General features: G+C 50.1%; 2 pseudogenes; both read right to left on the reverse strand.

Annotated features, from left to right (window-relative positions):
- Window positions 1–821: 821 nt before the first annotated feature.
- LOC129481627 (heterogeneous nuclear ribonucleoprotein A3-like) lies at window positions 822–2006 on the reverse strand (annotated as a pseudogene).
- A 5110-nt stretch (window positions 2007–7116) lies between these two features.
- Window positions 7117–8257, reverse strand: LOC134736727 (heterogeneous nuclear ribonucleoprotein A3-like; annotated as a pseudogene).
- Window positions 8258–9387: the final 1130 nt, after the last annotated feature.

The raw sequence follows: 9387 nt of genomic DNA on the forward strand, positions 1-9387 counted from the left end.
GTTCTAAACACGGCTAGGACTCAGCAAGTCTAACACACTAAAATCATGATTACATTTTAAAAGAAAATGCACAAAACCAAATAGAAATGTTGACATTTTTCTCATTTGAAAGTAACCTTAATGCTATTAAATTCACAAATGCTAATTTAAATACACAACCCTATTTATCTAAAACACACATTGCAAACACACAAATGATCTATTCTCTCCACATGTCCGCGCCCATTCATATCATGCTTTGGAAATGGGGAGAATAGATTCCCCTTAAACTGCAAGTCGGCAGGTGTTTCTTCACAGTTAACTTCAGCAACATTCCTACAAAGTAGTAATTAACAACGATCTTCTTTGCTTGTTAACTCACAGGGAAACACCTTGGAAACTGCATTTTGTTAAAGTTTCTGTACTAAAATGTAGAAAAACTGAACTACACAAATATTGACAAGTTAAAAATTCCTTAATTTTCTATTCCTGGTACCACTACCACAATTTACAGGGCAATATACCTGATGTAATGAAAAGAAAAAGAAAAAGACAAAGCTACAACAGATAAAAGACCTCAGGAATGTACATCTAATTGACACTACATTGCATTAATCAATAGCTGCACTTTTTGCGAACTGTGGCTGCGACAGTCCTGAACCAGAAGGGTTCCCTGTTTAAGCTGCACTCACTTTTCTGACTATGGATCATCATTCCTTCTGTGGCGGATTTTTACAGTTCCTCTAACGCTTTTGGGAGGCCTGTCGCAAAGTAACCTGCAGCTTTCCTGACAACTCCTCGCTCTCTCTCCTGCTAAGAACTGTAGCCCTTTTCTGCTGTTTTTAGAACCTGCTGCTACCATATCCACCACTTCCACCACCAGATCCATAACCACCACCATAGGGACTGCCCGAGCCTCTTCCACCAAAACTGCCCCCTTCCCTGGGTCCATAATTTGATTGCTGTTGTCCACTATAACTTCCAAAATCATTAGAGTTGCCACCACCACCGTAGTTGCCACCGCCAAAACTTCCTCCTTCATTGTAACCGTCATATCCTCCACCACCTCCACCGTGTGCACCACCTTGGTTTCCGTATCCTGGTCCACCACCACCATAGCCCCCTCTACTTCTATAACCAGGACCACCGCCATAGTTGCCACCATCTCCTCCAGATCCACTATATCCACCATCACCTCCTCCATAACTACCTCTGCTGCCACCACCTCCACCACCATAGCATCCTCTTCCACCAAAGTTTCCACCACGGCCAAAATTACCTCCGCCACCTCCAAAGTTTCCCGCGCGACCCATAAAATTGCCAGATCCACCTCCACGACCTCTGTGTGATCCTGCAGACTGCATCTCTTGTTTAGAGAGGGCCTTTTTCGCTTCATAATTATGCCCATTAATAGTGTGGTATTGCTGAACAACAATTTTATCAACTGTGTCATGATCGTCAAAAGTTACAAAAGCAAATCCTCTCTTTTGTCCACTCTGCCCGTCTCACAGAACTTCTATGGTTTCCATCTTGCCGTACTTTTCAACGTAGTCTCTCAAATTATATTCTTCTGTATCTTCTTAAATACCACCAACAAAAATTGTTTTCAGTGTTAGATGGGCACCAGGCTTTACAGAATCCTCTCCAGAAACAGCTCTCTTTGGTTCCACTACACGCCCATCAACCTTGTGTGGTCCAGCACACATGGCTGCATCCGCCTCTTCAACACAAGAATAAGTCACAAAACCAAAGCCCCTGGAACGATTTGTATGGGGGGTCTCTCATTACCACAGAATCTGTGAGTGTGCCCCATTTCTCCGAATGTGCTCTTAAACTGTCATCTGTAGTTTCCAAGCTCAGATCACCAGTAAAACGTTTTCTCAACCGCTCTGATTCCTTTGGATCATGGCCCTCCTCCCCCCGGCGGCGACGGCGACGGCCGGAGTCGGGCTGGGGAAGACAGGGTGGCGGTTTCAGCTTCATTGTGAGTCCGGACTCGGCTCTTCCAACTCGAGTTCCCCAGGTCTCCTTTCATTTCCCTTGGCACTCAGGGAAAGGCCACTCCTTCCCGCTCGCCACCGGGCACACGCCTGGACACCTTTGTTGGTTTCGCCATCGCCCCACGTGCCCCCGGTGACAGGCATTCACGCCGTCTGCTCTGGGATACGTCAGTGCGCGCCTCATCGCCTCGTCTCCACCTCGGTTTGGCCCGGTCCTTGTCTGCACGCACGTGTCCTGGAAAGCGGTGTCGGCTTGCAGGAGCCCCAGGGCTTTCAGAAGCGGGGCGGGCCACTGCTCTTTCAACGGAAGAGGGAGGCAGAGGGCTCACGGATCAGTGAATTTTCAGCTGACACCACGCCTCGAGGGCCATGGGATCATTCTGTGCTGCAGCGAGGCCCTGGCCCGCCTCACCACATGTGGTGAGCCCATCCTTTCTCACTCGGAGGGGTCCAAAGTCACATCTGAAGAGGAGTCCTGAGAACCCTGCAGGCACCCTGAAGCTCCCGCTGCGTCGGTGGAACTCGGCTCAAGGAGGTCCCGAACACCGGACTCTTGGGTGCTGGGCCCTGGGACACGCGCGGCCCCCTCCCCCATCCGGCCCCAAACTGGACCCCGGATCCAGCCGCAGCGCCGGGGCTGCAGCAGGATCCCCCTCTGCTGGGGCGCAGCTGCCCTTATTTAAAGGGGACGGGGCCTGACTGCTGGGAGCGGAGCGCGAGTTGGCCCAGCCAGTGCGCATGCGCGAGGAGCGAGCGGATTCTCCCGTCACAGTGCTTCCCACGGTTGTCTTAGAAACCAGTCCCTGAGGCTGGGCAACGCAGCAGTCCTCCGCGGCAGCCCTTGGGTGTCCAGCCTCCGAGGCTCCGGCCTGACCTCTCCATGGGGTCCACAGGGCGGATTCCCCTAGAATCCTAGAATCAGCGCTGGGCGACGTTGACAGGCCTTGTCTTCTAGGACAGGTGCTGTCGAATCTCCTCTGCAATTCCCGTGTCACTCTTGAGGGACATCCTCTCCTCTGCTCATAGGCGGACTGTCTCCCTGAATCTTCTGGCTGTAAGGAATGTCAGGAAACCAAAGGTACTGCGCCGGACTGCGGCTGGGGTCGCGTGCAGGGGAGGATGCGTCAGGGCTGCCTGGGCGTGAAGGGTTGGGGGTGGGGTTAATCTTGCGGAAAGCTCTTTGCTCCTCTGGCAGGCATTTCAAACTGTGGCTTGGCCGGAGGCACAGGCCCCTCCTGGATCCCAGGTCTTCTTTCATTTCCCTTGGCACTCAGGGAAAGGCCACTTGTTCCCCCTTGCCTCCGGGCACATGCCTGGACACCCTTCTTGGTTTCGCTATCGCCCCATATGCCTCCGGTGACATGCATTCGCCCCATCAGCTCTAGGATACGTCAGTGCGCGCCTGATCGCCTCGTCTCTACTCGGATTTGCCGGGTCCCTGTCTGCACGTGTCCTGGAAAGCGGTGTCGGCTTGCAGGAGCCCCAGGGCTTTTAGAAGCGGGGCGGTCCACTGCTCTTTCAAAGGAGGAGGGAGGCAGAGGGCTCACGGATCAGTGAATTTTCACCTGACACCACGCCTCGAGGGCCATGGGATCCTTCTGTGCTGCAGCGAGGCCCTGGCCCGCCTCACCACATGTGGTGAGCCCATCCATTCTCACTCGGAGGGGTCCAAAGTCACATCTGAAGAGGAGTCCTGAGAACCCTGCAGGCGCCCTGAAGCTCACGCTGCATCGGTGGAACTCGGCTCAGGGAGGTCCTGAACACCGGACTCTTGGGTGCTCGGCCCTGGGACACCCGCGCCCCCATCCCCCACGCGGCCCCAAACTGGACCCCGGATCCAGCCGCAGCGCCGGGGCTGCAGCAGGATCCCCTTCTGCTGGGGCGCAGCTGCCCTTATTTAAAGGGGACGAGGCCTGACTGCTGGCAGCGGAGCGCGAGTTGGCCCAGCCAGTGCGCATGCGCGAGGAGCTAGCTGATTCTCCTGTCACTGTGGTTCCCACGGTTGTCTTACAAACCAGTCCCTGACGCTGGGCAACGCAGCAGTCCTCCGTGGCAGCCCTTGGGTGTCCGGCCTCCGAGGCTCCGGCCTGACCTCTCCACGGGGTCCACAGGGCGGATTGCCCTAGCATCCTAGAATCAGCGCTGGGCGACCGTCACTGGCCTTGTCTACCAGGACAGGTGCTGTCGCATTTCCTCTGCACTTCCTGTGTCACTCTTGAGGGACATCCTCTCCTCTGCTCATAGGCCGACTCTCTCCCTGAATCTTCTGGCTGTAAGGAATGTCAGGAAACCAAAGGGACTTCGCCGGACTGCGGCTGCGGTCGCGTGCAGGGCCAACTGGGTCAGGACTACCTGGGCGGTGGAGGGTTGGGGGTGGGGTGAATCTTGCAGAAAGCTCCTTGCTCCTGTGGCAGGGATTTCAAGCTGTGGCTTGGACTGTGGCACAGGTCCCCTCCTGCTTCCCATTGCTTCTCTCTTTTTCTTTTTTTTTTTTTTCCAGTAAATTACTCTTTAGTTAGTGAAAGAATTCAAATTCAAGGATTACCTAATGCTTATTGCCCTTCCTTGCAGGTCTAAGTGCTAGACCTAGTGACTGTGGCAACTATGTCTCATTGATGTTCCAAAAGGCCAAGAGCTCCTTCCTGCTAGACTTTCTTCGACATTTCAGTTGGTATAAGCACATTTAACTAGCTTTTGGAAAGTTGCTCACTCTCCTCATAGTATCTTATGCCTTCACTTCTCTGTAGTTGAAGCTCTTGCTGCTGCCTTGTCATTCTTTATTTATGCTGACTTGTCCAAACGCAAAAGGCTGCTGAAGTCCTGTCTTAGTGAGTTTCTGTGATCCAGGGTGTGCTTAAAAAGCACACCTTAGGTCCTTTAAAGCTGGTTACATCGCCCTCCTCACGGCTTACTTTTCCACACTGTTCACAAGAGCTAAGATAATACAACTGATAAACAGGTCACATACAGAGATTTCACCTGCTTATAGGTTGTAAACATCAACTTACTGTAAAGATTTTCACTATAATACTAGTTCCAGAGGATAGAAAGTTGTTTAACTGTACAATTAACCTCATGCCATTGAAAGATACTGTCAAGTTTGTGTCAAACCATTTCGCAAACATAAAACGGGAAATGTTCATCTCCCCCATTCCTTTCAACTTTATTTATATGAATAAAGGAACGTGAGACAATTGAGCTGAATTTTAATATTTCCCAAGCATTATTTTGACTGGGTACCCAGGTTTAAGTTATGAACATTGACAGTGTCCATTATATAACCACGCTTGAAGTAATTAAGGACTTAACCACTTCCTAATATTAGCCTATTTTCGACACTGCTCTTCACATATATGCCCATTAACAAATGGAATGTCTGTTCCATTTGTTGGTTTGTGAATGTTTCTGGAAAACCGCAGTGTGTGTGAAGACCAATTTCCATGCTGGCACAGCACGCATCCAAATATTCATGCACAGAGGCCCAGAATTAGAGCAACAAGAGAGCATTTTCAAACACTAGCACGCCCCATTCCCCTTCTGATTGCTTGTTTGCTTAGTACTTCTTCAAACAAAAAAGACTTGAATTCAACGTATAACTACCAAAGAAAGAGTAACGGTAGGGCACATACTCAGGGTTCGAATGAAATTGTAAGCACTCGCGGGAGCAAAACACTAGACATTTGTTTATATTAATATACGAATATACGACCTAAGTAACTAAAACTCTTCTCTAACAGGGCCTTCCAAAATCATTGGTGACAACATGATTTATGTTGAAATGTAAACAAGAAATGACCGTGTGTTCTTTGGGAACTTAAGAACTCAGACTATCCAAGTTTGAATTCAGGTCTGTAAGAAGTGAGAAGCCTGTACTAAGCAACTGTGCTACATTTCTGCTGCAGTTAGGTTATTTTGGACAATTATACCTAAACTATCCTTGGTTTCATCCAGCAAAAGGAATAGAATACAAACAGGAAAGCATGCCAGCCACTTACGGGTTTAATAACACATGACTTTTATTCTCTTGCTCTGAAAACTTATATCAAAAAAAAAAAGAATTTAAGGAAAGTAACTCAAGATTTATGGGGTGCTTGTGCTTCAAAGCAGAAAAAAAAAGGTACCCACTAATTTGCTCAGATATAGCAGGCCTAATGGTTCTATATTTTCAACAGGTTTTAAGAATGGTTTCTAATGTAGGAGAGGGAAAACATCCACTCTCCCTTTTCAGAATATAAATGGAGGGCACTAAACCCTCCTTACACCCAAAACCTATGGCTGCAGTTCAAATCTGACCAAGATAAATGTAGAATAGAGATGTTCTAAACACGGCTAGGACTCAGCAAGTCTAACACACTAAAATCATGATTACATTTTAAAAGAAAATGCACAAAACCAAATAGAAATGTTGACATTTTTCTCATTTGAAAGTAACCTTAATGCTATTAAATTCACAAATGCTAATTTAAATACACAACCCTATTTATCTAAAACACACATTGCAAACACACAAATGATCTATTCTCTCCACATGTCCGCGCCCATTCATATCATGCTTTGGAAATGGGGAGAATAGATTCCCCTTAAACTGCAAGTCGGCAGGTGTTTCTTCACAGTTAACTTCAGCAACATTCCTACAAAGTAGTAATTAACAACGATCTTCTTTGCTTGTTAACTCACAGGGAAACACCTTGGAAACTGCATTTTGTTAAAGTTTCTGTACTAAAATGTAGAAAAACTGAACTACACAAATATTGACAAGTTAAAAATTCCTTAATTTTCTATTCCTGGTACCACTACCACAATTTACAGGGCAATATACCTGATGTAATGAAAAGAAAAAGAAAAAGACAAAGCTACAACAGATAAAAGACCTCAGGAATGTACATCTAATTGACACTACATTGCATTAATCAATAGCTGCACTTTTTGCGAACTGTGGCTGCGACAGTCCTGAACCAGAAGGGTTCCCTGTTTAAGCTGCACTCACTTTTCTGACTATGGATCATCATTCCTTCTGTGGCGGATTTTTACAGTTCCTCTAACGCTTTTGGGAGGCCTGTCGCAAAGTAACCTGCAGCTTTCCTGACAACTCCTCGCTCTCTCTCCTGCTAAGAACTGTAGCCCTTTTCTGCTGTTTTTAGAACCTGCTGCTACCATATCCACCACTTCCACCACCAGATCCATAACCACCACCATAGGGACTGCCCGAGCCTCTTCCACCAAAACTGCCCCCTTCCCTGGGTCCATAATTTGATTGCTGTTGTCCACTATAACTTCCAAAATCATTAGAGTTGCCACCACCACCGTAGTTGCCACCGCCAAAACTTCCTCCTTCATTGTAACCGTCATATCCTCCACCACCTCCACCGTGTGCACCACCTTGGTTTCCGTATCCTGGTCCACCACCACCATAGCCCCCTCTACTTCTATAACCAGGACCACCGCCATAGTTGCCACCATCTCCTCCAGATCCACTATATCCACCATCACCTCCTCCATAACTACCTCTGCTGCCACCACCTCCACCACCATAGCATCCTCTTCCACCAAAGTTTCCACCACGGCCAAAATTACCTCCGCCACCTCCAAAGTTTCCCGCGCGACCCATAAAATTGCCAGATCCACCTCCACGACCTCTGTGTGATCCTGCAGACTGCATCTCTTGTTTAGAGAGGGCCTTTTTCGCTTCATAATTATGCCCATTAATAGTGTGGTATTGCTGAACAACAATTTTATCAACCGTGTCATGATCGTCAAAAGTTACAAAAGCAAATCCTCTCTTTTGTCCACTCTGCCCGTCTCACAGAACTTCTATGGTTTCCATCTTGCCGTACTTTTCAACGTAGTCTCTCAAATTATATTCTTCTGTATCTTCTTAAATACCACCAACAAAAATTGTTTTCAGTGTTAGATGGGCACCAGGCTTTACAGAATCCTCTCCAGAAACAGCTCTCTTTGGTTCCACTACACGCCCATCAACCTTGTGTGGTCCAGCACACATGGCTGCATCCGCCTCTTCAACACAAGAATAAGTCACAAAACCAAAGCCCCTGGAACGATTTGTATGGGGGGTCTCTCATTACCACAGAATCTGTGAGTGTGCCCCATTTCTCCGAATGTGCTCTTAAACTGTCATCTGTAGTTTCCAAGCTCAGATCACCAGTAAAACGTTTTCTCAACCGCTCTGATTCCTTTGGATCATGGCCCTCCTCCCCCCAGCGGCGACGGCGACGGCCGGAGTCGGGCTGGGGAAGACAGGGTTGCGGTTTCAGCTTCATTGTGAGTCCGGACTCGGCTCTTCCAACTCGAGTTCCCCAGGTCTCCTTTCATTTCCCTTGGCACTCAGGGAAAGGCCACTCCTTCCCGCTCGCCACCGGGCACACGCCTGGACACCTTTGTTGGTTTCGCCATCGCCCCACGTGCCCCCGGTGACAGGCATTCACGCCGTCTGCTCTGGGATACGTCAGTGCGCGCCTCATCGCCTCGTCTCCACCTCGGTTTGGCCCGGTCCTTGTCTGCACGCACGTGTCCTGGAAAGCGGTGTCGGCTTGCAGGAGCCCCAGGGCTTTCAGAAGCGGGGCGGGCCACTGCTCTTTCAACGGAAGAGGGAGGCAGAGGGCTCACGGATCAGTGAATTTTCAGCTGACACCACGCCTCGAGGGCCATGGGATCATTCTGTGCTGCAGCGAGGCCCTGGCCCGCCTCACCACATGTGGTGAGCCCATCCTTTCTCACTCGGAGGGGTCCAAAGTCACATCTGAAGAGGAGTCCTGAGAACCCTGCAGGCACCCTGAAGCTCCCGCTGCGTCGGTGGAACTCGGCTCAAGGAGGTCCCGAACACCGGACTCTTGGGTGCTGGGCCCTGGGACACGCGCGGCCCCCTCCCCCATCCGGCCCCAAACTGGACCCCGGATCCAGCCGCAGCGCCGGGGCTGCAGCAGGATCCCCCTCTGCTGGGGCGCAGCTGCCCTTATTTAAAGGGGACGGGGCCTGACTGCTGGGAGCGGAGCGCGAGTTGGCCCAGCCAGTGCGCATGCGCGAGGAGCGAGCGGATTCTCCCGTCACAGTGCTTCCCACGGTTGTCTTAGAAACCAGTCCCTGAGGCTGGGCAACGCAGCAGTCCTCCGCGGCAGCCCTTGGGTGTCCAGCCTCCGAGGCTCCGGCCTGACCTCTCCATGGGGTCCACAGGGCGGATTCCCCTAGAATCCTAGAATCAGCGCTGGGCGACGTTGACAGGCCTTGTCTTCTAGGACAGGTGCTGTCGAATCTCCTCTGCAATTCCCGTGTCACTCTTGAGGGACATCCTCTCCTCTGCTCATAGGCGGACTGTCTCCCTGAATCTTCTGGCTGTAAGGAATGTCAGGAAACCAAAGGTACTGCGCCGGACTGCGGCTGGGGTCGCGTGCAG

The sequence above is a fragment of the Symphalangus syndactylus genome, chromosome 5 (genome assembly GCF_028878055.3).
Source record: "Symphalangus syndactylus isolate Jambi chromosome 5, NHGRI_mSymSyn1-v2.1_pri, whole genome shotgun sequence".
In the NCBI taxonomy this organism is placed as follows: domain Eukaryota; kingdom Metazoa; phylum Chordata; class Mammalia; order Primates; family Hylobatidae; genus Symphalangus; species Symphalangus syndactylus.